The 13,903-nt window shown below is 45.4% G+C and overlaps 1 protein-coding gene and 1 non-coding gene across 2 annotated transcripts in view; both read right to left on the bottom strand.

Annotated features, from left to right (window-relative positions):
• LOC139758804 (uncharacterized) overlaps nucleotides 1-13,903 on the bottom strand; it is a 1,625,355-nt gene that overhangs the window by 1,512,217 nt on the left and 99,235 nt on the right. The gene's annotated exons all lie outside the window — the stretch shown is intronic.
• Nucleotides 4,828-4,909, bottom strand: TRNAS-UGA (transfer RNA serine (anticodon UGA)). The gene has a single exon. It is a non-coding gene; the product is annotated as a tRNA-Ser (tRNA).

The following is a 13,903-nucleotide window of genomic DNA, read 5'->3' as shown; positions in this document are numbered from 1 at the left end:
ACCGTCAGATACCATCTCTGAATGAACCGTCTGTACCCTCTATACGATGACGTGTGTATGTTCCGTCACCCGTCCAAAAGGAAGTAACCTGTCTATAGCAACGAGCCTTCTAAAACATCCACTTCTCCACGGCAGCCACTTGCTTGCTTGTAACAGCGACCGACCCTCACCCAACCAACCTCCTCCTCCCTCCCTCCCTCGCAAAGTTTTACACGTCCAGGGAGGCCGGTTCAATACGTTTTACACTACCTCACTACGGATGGACGGACGGCAGGGAACTCCCACTGCAATAACCCCCACAACATGAAACAGTCACAGCGAGGAATGCCTTGCCCTCTCCTCCTCCTCCTCCTCCTCTCCTCCTTCCCCCTATCCCGTGCAACAGGTTTTTCACCGACCGAACATCTCAGGTGTGTTGGGGGAGGAGAGGGAAGGTGGCTTCCTCCGCACCATCACTGCGTCCCACTGGAAAAAAAAATTATCCACCCACGGTGACGGTTTCAGCTGATATCACCCACGAATGTACTTCACGACCAAAGTGGATCAGAACAAGAAAAAAAAATCCAACTAAGTCCCTCCTCCTTCTCCTCCCAACCCCAATACTAAAATCGTATATTTCCTGTTTTTATTCTCTTACCCGAATTCCCTTTTACTACGAGCAATTTGCTCTTTTGGTCTAATCGCTGCGCCTTCAATTTCATCCAAAATTCCCTCTTTCGAACCCATTCGTTTCTTGCCAATTCAGTTTAGTGAAGCGAAAGGGAATTTTACACAGCTTTCGGGAGTCTGGGAATATTGGAATGGCGCATTTTTATTAAGAGCACAAAATACGACCAAACTTTCATGGTGGAAACTGTAATTCTGTATTCTGCATTGTAAGTTATATTCAGAAAACGAATAAATGCATCTCAATAAGCCTGCCAATCCAAAAACTTCCGAATCCCCGATAAAGAATCGCTCAGTTCACTCTGTATCTCTATCTCTGCCACTCTCCACTGAACGAAACCAGAGATGAACACACACACACACACACACACACACACACACACACGATATATATATATATTTATTTATATATGTATATATATATATATATATATATATATATATATATATATATATATATATATATATATATATATATTATATATATACACATATACATATACATATATATCCCTATGAGTCCACGAGGAAAATGAAACATAGGAGAGAGAGAGAGAGAGAGAGAGAGAGAGAGAGAGAGAGAGAGAGAGAGAGAGAGAGAGAGAGAGAGTGGGGGAAGGAGGGGGGTCTGCAACGCCTCTACAGGAGGCAGGAGGGTGAGCAGGAGGCGGCGGCAGCAGCAGCAGCCGCCAGTGGCGGAATGGAAGAGGATAGAGGGTGCGAGGAGGAGGAGATGGGAGGCTGATGGAGATGGATGAGGGAGGAGACAGAGATAGCCGGAGCCGGAAGTGACCATTAGCGGGAGTAGCTCACCGAGAGAGAGAGAGAGAGAGAGAGAGAGAGAGAGAGAGAGAGAGAGAGAGAGAGAGAGAGAGAGAGAGAGAGAGAGAGGGCCTGGCCAGGAGACCAGTGATGGATTAGGCTGAGCAAATCACGCACAGGGCGGCCGCCTGGGGGACCCCCCGCCTGTACTCACTGAATAGGATTACCGGCGGAGAGAAATGGATTAGGGAGGAAGAGCTGGGGCGATTGGGAGTGGGGGGAGGGAGGAGGAGGAAAGAAGCAGCAGGGATTTGGGGGAGGGGGGCGGAGAGAGGAGAGGAACTGATACGGAGGCAGGAGAGGAGAGGGGGGAAAGGGTGAGCGTCAGTGTCGTAGCGGAGGGATGGGTGAGGAGTAGTCGTGTGACGGGAGAGGGATTGGAAGGGAGAGGATTCGTGTGACGGGAGAGGAATTGGAAGGGAGAGGATCTATGTGATGAGAGAGGGAAGAGGATTCGATTGATGAGAGAGGGATTGGAGGGGGACAGGATTCGTGTGTGATACGGGAGGGATTAGAAAGAAGGAATGGATCCGCACGATATGGCAAGGGACAAGAATAAATGCCAGGGGAGCGAATGATGGTAAAGAAGAATAGGAGGAGGAGAGGAGGAGGAGGAGGAGGAGGACAACGACGACGACGACGACGACGACGACGACGAGGAAGAATAAGAAGAAGACGAAAAGGAGGAGCAGAAGGAGACAAAGGAAGAAGGTAATTTCGTATGATTGCATTACTGATGTGGCGAAGACTGGAGGAGGAAGTTGAACGTGATTGAATTAAGTACGACGAAGGATGGGGAAGAGCGGAGCAGATGTGAGGAGAGGAGGGAGCAGACTAGAATATAGAATGAGACGGAATGACTTCTCCTTCTCCTACGGCAGCTATAAGAGGGAAATGGCTATAAATGTGCAGCAAAGGCTCCTGCTGCTGGCCTGGCTGACGTCGGCTACGCTAGTAAAAGGCCACGACAGACGACACCACAACGTAAGACGTACAAGCTGACTGACCCACTTCATGAGAAAATATATATTCGAAAACATCTGACACCTCCGTACAAAAGAGGGCGAAAAAAAAATAAAGAATAATGAAAGCTCTGCAACCGGATTACAGGAATCAGAATCTGCATGAATCTTGAGTTAAAGTGAAGGTATGAATGGATGAATATGCAGATGACCCCTGAGAAGACGAGTTGGCCAGGGTCCTGAACGGAATTCAGGTCGATTGAGGAGTCCACTGCCTCTCCCTTCTTTTGTAATATTTTTCCCCCCTTGCAACCTCTGGCAACGTGGAGAACTGTGAATGTGTGTGTGTGTGTGTGCGTGTGTGTGTGTGTGTGTGTGTGTACAGTGACATGTGCGTTATTCTACCTTGAACCTCGACACACACTTTCCTTGACCCACAATGTGCCCACAACCTACCATAACAACCCTAGACTACCCCAAGACTACCCCAGGATAAGTAAAATACAAAAAGAATAAGCAATATGAGAGCGAAATACACCCTCATACGATGCTACAAATATTCCACAACGCAAACACGGTCAAAAGTCTTAAGGGACGTGCTACCTAACACTAGCACACACACACACACACACACACACACACACACACACACACACAACCTTGCACAACCAAACAGCAGCATTAAGTTTAATCAACATCGTTTCTAACCATTTACAAACATTGAGCTTTTCATGTCGCTGTTGCAGAGCAAACTATTGCCATCATATCCGCCAAGAATACTCGTATTTTTTGTTTCTTCTTCCTTTACATTCCCGTGTGAGGAACTCGATAATGATCCACCGTGCTTGCGATAGACAAAGGCGTCCACGGCGGCTAAAAGCGTTTTATGTCTCACTTCCTCTAAATCCTGACTCTTTTTCTCTTTACCTCAACACAGTTAAAGGAAATCAAGAGAGACGTACACCACGTCTCTCTCCCGCTACATTATTACCCTTCTCGAAATACTGAAGACCACACTCGCTGTTATAATGAGACGTTCTGATGGTAGTCAGAGAGAGAGACATGTAATCACGTAATGTGGGATTGAAAAAATAGGAAATCAGAAGACTGTATAACATGTAGAGGAACATCAATAACAGGTGAGGAATATCAACTTTTTTGAAGCACTACATTACGACCCTTATGTGATGTGGCCTGACCTTTGACCCCAAGGATCGTACCATCGTTCTTAAGGGATTTAGGGTGAGAGTTAAGAGGACGTTCGCTTCATCTGCTAAAAACACCGTAAAGAAGTACAGTGAGAAATTATGGAAAGTGAAAATAATGACAAAGTCAAGAAAAGGAGCAAATGCTTAGCGTACTTGAACACACACACACACACACACACACACACACACACCTGGCTTATGCTAAGGTGTGTATGTGTACATGCATACAAGGAAGTACAGACATGGTTCATATATACAAAGCTAAGAGACGGGGCAACACAAGGGTAAAAGCCTCTCCCTATAACATACGAAGAGTATAGTTATACACACACACACACACACACACACACACACACACACACACACACACGTACTGTTACCTATGCACACGTACTGCCACGCCTTACCACCAGTCAATCACACGCATTCACCATGTACGTCACGCGCTCACTGAGGCAAGCATGCCCTGTGCTGATCCCCTCACCTGCTGGTCTCCCGGAGCGAGAAGACGTTATACCCTCAGAGTCCCTGGACCGGGAATTCCTCCAGAGATCTGGGTCGCGGCAAATTTATCTAACAAACACACCAGCCACAAAAATACTACCTCAATCTTGGCTGTAAAATACTTTATGTAACTAGACAAGGAGGGCGCCACCCCATCCCACCGCCTCCCCGAGAATTATTTCCTGGGCGCTGGACGTGATGTAGTGGGTTCATCTCTTTACATAGCATTAGAATTATTTGCTAATCTTACGACTTGATATATACAGTCACGTCTGCATTAGCGGTTCTAAGTATCATTCGTCTAAATTCACCTCGCGGCAGCTTACTCTCCGCACACACGGCCTTTCACTTGTACGTTGCTTTACCGTCCGTACTCATGTATGTCCCTCCACCACGTCCTGAAACGTGTCTATATTAGTCTTGTGACAATGTGGAGGGTTCAACTAAATCGTTCCCAAACCTCAGAATTAGTAATGCGATTCATCCATCACCTCATATAAAGTAAAGGTTTCATCATCACATTTCTTTTTATCGTAATTAGTTTTCATGTCTATTTTTGGTACGTGTGTGTGTGTGTGTGTGCGTGTGTTCATGCGTGTTTCCAGTACGGGGAAGGATTTCTACACTCGGGGAAACCCAGGACTCTTAAGAGCAAAACAATCTTTCGCTGTGGACAGGATTCGAACCTGTGCGGGCAGAGCCCAATGGATTTCAAGTCCATCTCCTTAACCACTCGGACACCACAGCCCTGCGAGCCGATGTGCATCTGTCTGTACGTGTCCGTACTAATCTCCATACTTTCATAAAGAGAGACTTGAAAGACTTTGGCCCGGGAGAGGAATGTACGACGGCACTCCTCAATGTCAAGACCTTCTTTGAAGTCTTGCAAGGGTCAATGTATCACACATGTGCGCCTGGGAAGAAATGCAATTCACGACCCAAGTCATCTTGGCCTTCGTCCATTCCTACTATCATTACTGCCTCGTAAAACTCTTGATCGATACCAACCGACCTCCTTCCTTCTTTTTTTTTTTTTTTTTACGTACTTCATTTGTCTTTTATACTTCAAAAGGCGGGCGAGGGAGGGGAAAGTGGGGTGAGAGGGATGAGAAGTATATAATCGTGCGTTTTAGCGTTTTATCTTTCGTAAATTTTCCCTCTTTTTTTTTGTTTTTGTTTTTTGCACGTCTCCCTGGCTGTGTCTTGGCATTTTCCAGAACACGTTCTCCTCCTCTCCTTACTGTCTCTACCGGCTAGGGTCAGACCGCTGAGCACGACCATACGATCCCTGGGGTTATGATAAAACGCCGGCCTTAGACCTGACCACTCATGGGCCACATCAGAGGTTTAACAACTCGTCGTAGAAGAAGGATGGCACCCACTGGCTCAAGGACTGTTGCCATCCCCAGCTGTGACTCCCAGGATCGTTCACCGTTGATCAAGTTGTCGTTACGTTTTTTTCTCTTGATGATTCACGATGGAAGACGGCGATCAAAACGATCATGATTCACGATGGAAGACGGCGATCAAAACGATCAAACTCTTCTAGTGATCTATGTCTCGGGGCAATATGTGTCTCACTCTCTGTATGAAAGACAAATCGAAAACGATGGTTTTTCGAGCTTGTAACCACCACTTCCATCACATTGATCTGCAAAGGCTAGCCAGCCTCCCTGTGCTCATCCCTACGTCCGTTACTCAGAGCCGCGTCCTTTTTTGTTGTTTTTTACATTACCACTTTCCCTGTTTACTATTGCCTCTTATGTGGGTTTTCAAGATACCAGGAAACCCTGCATACATACATCAGTGGGCTCGCCGATGAAGAAATTTGGCTCTGAACACAGCGTATCACTCGGACCCCTAAAATGTTGGTGTCAGTGAATCACAGTGATTTTCACTTGTTTTGAAGTGTTGACCTGCAATAGCCCTTGATATGGGCTGGAAACATATTCATCTCTCCTCCCGTAGAGGGATCCTCTCCCCATTTGGAGGATGCGATATTACCGAGCAAGTTGTATCAGTATCTCCCGAGTGGTCATCAACTCTATATGATCCTCTTCTTATTTCCTTACATACTCCCCAGCGTCGTCACCATCAGCATTTTCGAAGCTACCGTTATCTTGTAATGATACAATCGGAGGGGGACTATCCCGAACACTACATCAAATTAGGATAATGTAATGTGTCAACACGACCCTAAATCATTACCCTTACACTGTAAATGTTTTAATCGATATTCCTCCCCACTTCCTAGTCGTCCCATCCTCCTGTGGTGCACGGTCTACCAAACTATATATTCCCTCCATCCATCCCCTGCGCTCTCCCTAGGTAGCTTCCCCCTGCTCATCGCGGTCGGTGAGAGGATCATAAATCATCACATTCACCAGCTAAATGTGTTCTCATTCCAAGGTAGATCGACCTAGAAACCCCCCCTTCATTCCTCAACACCGCTCCTTACAGTTTTCTTTTCTTTTTTTTTTTTTCTTTTTAACTTCTCCCCTTTGTCCTCAGCCCTCCTCACCACAACCTGTTCCCATTCCTCCCCTCCCCCTTCTTCTCCTTCTCTCTCTCTCTCTCTCTCTCTCTCTCTCTCTCTCTCTCTCTCTCTCAACTAGGTCACTGCCCCCCCTCTCACCTCACTCTTCTTCCTCCCTAACCCTCACCCTGTCTCCTTCCCCTTAATTCCCCACCCAGCCCCTACCACACACACACACACACACACACACACACACACACACACACACACACACAAGCAACACCCTCCTCCGCTGGTGTATTTAAGACAGAATGTAAATATTTTTCTTTTCCCCGAGTTCTGTAATCCCCAACGCCTAGGTTAGGTTAGGTATGTGAAGAGGTTCCATCTCCACTATTGCTGGGGTGGATGGCTGGGGATGGTTAACCTTGCGCTGGGGTGGAACGCCAGGGTGCTTAACTATCTTGCTGGGGTACTTAGGGTGCTAGGATGGAAGGCTGGGGGGGCTAACTCTTCTATTAGGATAGAAAGAGTGGTGGAATTGAAGCCCGGACTGTTCAACTCTCTTGTTTAGTTAGAGTGGGGTGCTGGGGTACGAAGAAGGGGGCGATCTAACTCTTTTGCTGGAGCTGAGGGAGTCCTTAACTCCCTTGTGAACCGAGGGAGGCACGTGGGCTTATATTCAACTCTGGGTGGAGAAGGGTGTACGATCACAGTTCTAATGTGGGTAGCAAACCCGGGGTAGCAACCGTGACTGGGCAGCTTCAAGTCTCCAAGGGTTCGAATCCTGGCAGTTGGAAGGTATCATGTGATATATATATATATATATATATATATATATATATATATATATTATCCACTAGGTATATGAATTTTATTGGTATATTAATTTGTTGATAATCTGCATATGAAAGCTTAGACCAGACCAACGGCGGCAAAAATAATTTCCTTTTTCTTTTTACCAGACTATTTGTGTACGGAGGAGAGCAGGGTAATACCAGTGCAGGGTTGACAGACTGCATAAATTCACACACACACACACACACACACACACACACACACACACAACTCTGTGAATCAGCTGATCCAGTTTGGTCGGCGCCAAGAGAATTATGACCTAATCATCCAGCGATTTTTTCCCCCCATTGAATTGATACAACATTCACAGTAATTTCCTCTCCATATTTGGAAAAAAAAAATGAATTTACCATAGTGTGTCATACAGCCACTATATCGAAAGAAAAAAAAAACTACGCAAAATACATCACCTTCATCGAATGGGAAAGAGTGTGGTGTCACGATCCGTATATAATCCTTCATATATAACGACAGAAAGTTCAAAAATAGCTATTCCTCTACGTTTTCTCTTAGATCTAAGTTTTCCACTATCGTAACGGTGCTATGAAACAGCAGCAGCAAGTCGGCGTGCACTATAAAATTTCAGGAATTTTTAAAAAGAACCCCATATCAGTATAGATATGTGACTATCTGAAAATGCTTTCTGAACATCATCCAAAACCATTTTTCTCTAATTCTGACAACCGTGAACTCATTTCAAACCGAGTTCTCTAAACAATACTTTTTTATCTATTAGTTACGATAATTTGCAATAAAGATGCTAACCACATTCTTTAACGATATTTACACACCAATCAAACCCGTGTGTCAGTATCTACTGTATAACAGCTGCTTATATACAACAGATTTGGTTAAAAAAAAAAAAAAAGAAATCAAACTTTTCATGCCAGAAAATATAAAAAAGTATCCAATTACGAATTTTTTTTAACAACTTTTTACATATTCCCATTTTTTTTTGTATTGGATGGCAGCAAACAGCAATAATACCCTGCTTCTCCTCCTCCTCCTCCACGTTCCCTATAAATACACAGTCATAGTAATTGCGAGGTATTATTCCCGCCGTCACAGGCTGCCCAACATGCTCGGTTCATGGCCACACCACAATTACCATTACTCTACGTTCATAACAGGTGGGGAGTGGCTTTACATTCAGCGCCAGTGAATCAGCACAGTTATAAATAGGTTGTATCATATCGTGTTCAAAAAAAAAAAAGGGGGGGGAATCCATTTTTGAAATTTTTTAACCGCTCCTGACAAATAAATAAATAAATATATATATATATATATGCATTAATATACTTGATCACAGTTTTCCGCGTTAGCGAGGTAGCGCCAGGATAATGAGCTTTCCTCTCTGCCTGCCTACGGGGCTGTACACCCCAGTTTCTGCAAAGGTTTCCCCACATCCCCCCTAGAGTTAATGCACCTGATCTTCCCCACGCACATTGAAACCAAAGACAGAATTTGCATCGTAAACGTTTACTCGACACTGACGCATAGATATACTCATTACCCACGGTAACAACTCCCTGGATCACTGTGTTCATCCTCACCCCTTCCTCCAGCACGAGCAAGAACCTCACCTCTTCCAGCACGAGCAAGAACCTCACCTCTTCCAGCACCAGCAAGAACCTCACCTCTTCCAGCACCAGCAAGAACCTCACCTCTTCCAGCACCAGCAAGAACCTCACCTCTTCCAGGACGAACAAGAACGTCATCTCTTCCAGCACCAGCAAGAACCTCACCTCTTCCAGCACGAACAAGAACGTCATCTCTTCCAGCACCAGCAAGAACCTCACCTCTTCCAGCACGAGCAAGAACCTCACCTCTTCCAGCACGAGCAAGAGGTTATAGCCTATTCCTAGGTCGACGTCAAATACGATGGTACACACAAAGGCAACAGTATTCCACAAACCTGCACATAACAAGTCCACCATGCCAATCTTGACAGAGGCAATAACGTCACAATTAATAACGTGACAACAAATAACTTTACAATAACCTCACAGTTAATAAAGTCACGGTCAATAACGTCACGATTAATAACCTCACCATCAATAAACTCACAATCAATAAAGTCACTATTATTGTCGTCGCCATCAACGACCACTGCAACCAGGCACACGAGGAATGGCCAGTACGAGACCTTCTTCCTTCCTTCCTTACACAGCGAAGTTGTGGAATTCTCTTCCCTCTTTCGTCTTTCCCTCTTCCTAGAACCCTTCACCAGTCTCAAAAGTCGGGTCTACGCGACGCATGAGAGGAGCGTAAATACCCCTTGTATTGGTTCAGTACTCGTGACCTTACCATTTCAACTAACAGGACTTCGACTGATTAGCAGCTAAGGACAAGAATAACAGTCGCGGCAAAAGCCAAAGAAAACAGTGAAGACGGGAGAGGTACAAACAGCCTCATCGGCAACGGCACGCGCTACGCACGAAGCAACACTGTCATCCGACACCAACAACAGAAACAGCAACAGTGTATGCAGCAACGGCAGCGGCAACAACAGAAGTAGCAGAAGCCACAACAAAGGCATCACCACGAACACCAAACAACAGAGAAGGCAGCTGTAAAAGCAGCAGAAGCTACAGAGGGATTACCCTACTCCCTAGATGCTTCAGCAGCTGCAGAAGATGCAAGGCCACCATCACCAGCAGCAACAGCAGGAGGAGCCGTCGGAGCCACCTCAGCCTGGGCCAGGTCGCGACACCTCACCAAAAAAACACCCCGGGGACAGGAACCTCCTCACCTCCCTCCCCCCTCTAATGCACCTTAATCTACATTGCAATGAACTAAGGTCTCATCAGATTACGGATACGAGCTGCAATTACCCTTATGGGCCGTGGGGGCTAATGTACTTCACTGATTCTGGAAGGAGGGAAGAGGCAGGCAGGCGGGCGGGCGGGCGGACGGGCGTGCGTGTGGGCGTGCAGAACGGGCATGAAGACCTAATTCTTCAAGACGCCAGTGATGGATCGACGACAAACACAACAGCGCATGAAAGATCACGAGTAACACCTCCACTCATCACGTGCCACTGGACGCTGTACGGCAGCAAGCCAGAGGACCCTCACGGGTTTGGGAAGGCCTTAAAGAAACGAACAAATATACTCGAGGACGAGAATCTCAAAGGAACTGAAGCACACTAGAAGTGAAAATATTTAGGCAGGGTTCCTCCACCTGCCACACGAAGGAGACACACACACACCACGACGATACATCATCCTCTTCTGTCAACATCAAAGATAACTGAATATAACAATCAGACAAGAATTACATTTTTTTTTCCCTTGTCAAAAAATTCCACGGTAGTTTTTTTCTTTATCATAAGCTCCCCGAGAGCCATGATTAAGTTCATACCATGAGTACCCTGAACAAAGAGATTCCTATATAGTACAAAATGTTTATATCGGCTATGCAACACGGTAATGAAAATGACAACGTAACATTATTAACTTCTTTCATATATATAATATATATATATATATATATATATATATATATATATATATATATATATATATATATATATATATGTTTTGGACAATCACATGTTTACCAAATGGCGTCCTAGCTTCATCTCTTCGATGTATATCAACTGACTTATATTTCTCTCTTGTGTCTCCCCTGATGATGTGATTATTACATGAAAGTGCACTTGGGAACTTAGTGTTTTATTTTCCCTGTGGACTCATAGGAATATATATATATATATATATATATATATATATATATATATATATATATAGTCCATTCCGGCGACATGCCTACGTTACAATATCACCAGTTTCAAAAGGCTTTTCATTCACGTAAATCACGTAAAATCTTCACATTATTCCTGAAACTTAAGAACTTCATATTATTCTTTCCTGTTATCGAATAGAATTATCAACGATGTTTTCAGGTCTACTGTCTAGAACCACGACACTGCGTCTAGAATACTACCACTTCAGCAAGTGGCTGCCTTCTCTCTCTCTCTCTCTCTCTCTCTCTCTCTCTCTCTCTCTCTCTCTCTTTTCGAAAATTCTCATTACCCTCTGTATTTTAATGCCAAGGAAAAATGCGATTATTCATTAATGTAAAGTCTCAAAATACGCCCCCTGCCAAATTACAATTCCAGCATATTAACTCGGGGGGGTGTGGGGGGAAATTATTTTTTCTTTCTTTTTTTTGCATTACTTCGGGCCTGGTTCCACGTCAGATTTGCGCTGCGCGTCGGCTTTAACCGAGAAGCCAGAGGCGAATATAACTTTAGCACTGTCATACTTTGACTTGTCTGTCTTGTTGCCCATGTTACACGTACGAATGAGAAATGAGGAAAATGCTGGTGGGTAGCTAGCAGTCTCCTGGAGCCCGAAGGTGGAGGTTGTCGGCATGCCGAGCTAAAAGTTGGCCAAACGACGACACACTCCGCCAATGTGTCACTCCTGCATATATCAGGCTCATTATAACCCTATGAAATACGTAGTACGTTGCTACCAGACGTGTGTATAACAGAACCAAAACAGTCGATGTTTGAGGGAGGATCTACGATACGACTATCATTCAGAGAACAGTTGTAGAAAGACCAATCCCCCTTTTAGAAGCCCAGGGGGTTTCCTCCGAGTGGATTGCCTTCTTTTCTTCAAATGTAATCCAAGTGTACTTCGTAAATTCACCTGGAATACTCAATACCCTGTGTTGTTCGGGGGGGGGGGGGGGGGGGGTTTAACCACATCAGCAGGTGTTTGGTGAGCCGGTGTGCTTCCATGACTTTCCAAAAAACCCCACTGGAAGGTAAATGTACATGTGAACGTTGAGACATCGCTTCCAGGTAAAGAATATAAAAAAAAGAAAAAGTGTAATCGTAAACATCGCTTCCGGGGATAAAAATGTAATCATAAAAGTATATAACGTATGATCAACACTATCACAGCTGGTGATCAGTGTTCCCCTGTGCCACTACACAGCAACGAGCGCGACGTCAGAAAAAAGAAACAAAAATGAACTCTTTTTTTAAACTACTTGAGGACGAAGGTTCGACCCTTGAGCACGACGGTACACAGCCCTTAAGACACACGACGGGGCACGGCCCTTGGTTACGACGGCCTGGCCCTTCGACATAACCCTTAAGGTTTGGTCAAAGGCCGGGCCGCCAGACCCAAGGGGATCTTCGCACTGAAGGATTCCTATCCTCGTGCTCAAGGGTCCTACGTAGGTCCTACCCTTGTGTTCATGGCTCCTACCGTCGTGCTCAAGGACCGCTGCACTGTCGTCGTGCTCAAGACATTAACAATAACACATCTGCCATAAACATGAGAAGTGGTTCACATGCCGGCCAGCCTCAGCGGCGACCCCCGAACTCCCAGCGGGCCAACAAAGAAGGCGGACGGACACAAAGAAACAATGGGGATGTGCCTCTCCTCCCTCCCTCCCTCCCTCCACCCAGCAGATACTCACGGGGCTCCACCCCCCCAATAAGGTCAGGTTCATCCCACAACATACCGCAAGTTCAGCACACAACGAACCCATTCACCACACAAACAAATGCCCATCCCCTCCGTCTTCCTTATAAGCCAACCCTCTAACAATATAATCCGACTATGTTCTTTATTCTTTAATTAAGAATAAACGAGTTCTAACAACCGATGGTCAGCTGTAGCACAAGCCCCCTTTGTTCGCCATGTCGTACATCAGTTTACTGACAATTAACGAAGACAAACAAGTAATAAACGTAAATAAATTGCTCTGTGACATCCCCAGCGGGTTATACCTGCAGGACATCACAAAGGAGACCACTTTACGAGGCTACGAGCCAAATATAGCGGTCGAAGACCACCATATAATCTCCTATCCCAATGAATATTCATTATGAGGAGGGGGGAAAAAAAAAATGAATATAAAATCGTTTACCTTTCATGTGTTTCCTGGAGTTTTTTACACGTTATCATCCTTGTATTTTGGGACTGATTAACGTGAATCGAAACACAAAATCAAAGTTCATCCGTACATAACCTTCGTATCAAAGCCGCTGTCGGGGGGAGGGGAATTAATTTTCCTTTGTCGTGGCCCGTCTTCCTGCACGAGTCTTTTGACCACCGCGGGCGTGTGTGTGTGTGTGTGTGTGTGTGTGTGTGTGCAGTCCAGCTCATCAACATACCGCTATCCAGCGTACCGCTCCAGGTTCCAGCACCATTATTTTAGGAAATCCTCGGTACGTCATCCCCAGCACCACGAACCCTTACTCTACCACCTACCCCACCCTCGTCGGCTTTTGCCACACCCATACCAACGCATGAAGGATGAGAAGTTGGCATCAGAGATAAGAGGCTTCCATCACATTATAGTCCTCTTCCGAATCTTTATATGTTTATCCTCCTAAACATAAGAATACCAAAACCTCTTAAATCCCAGACCCAGAACCA

Source organism: Panulirus ornatus, chromosome 31, assembly GCF_036320965.1.
Source record: "Panulirus ornatus isolate Po-2019 chromosome 31, ASM3632096v1, whole genome shotgun sequence".
NCBI classification, from domain to species: Eukaryota; Metazoa; Arthropoda; class Malacostraca; order Decapoda; family Palinuridae; genus Panulirus; species Panulirus ornatus.
Note: the sequence above shows the minus strand (reverse complement) of the source record. Positions and strands in the feature narration are given on the sequence as shown.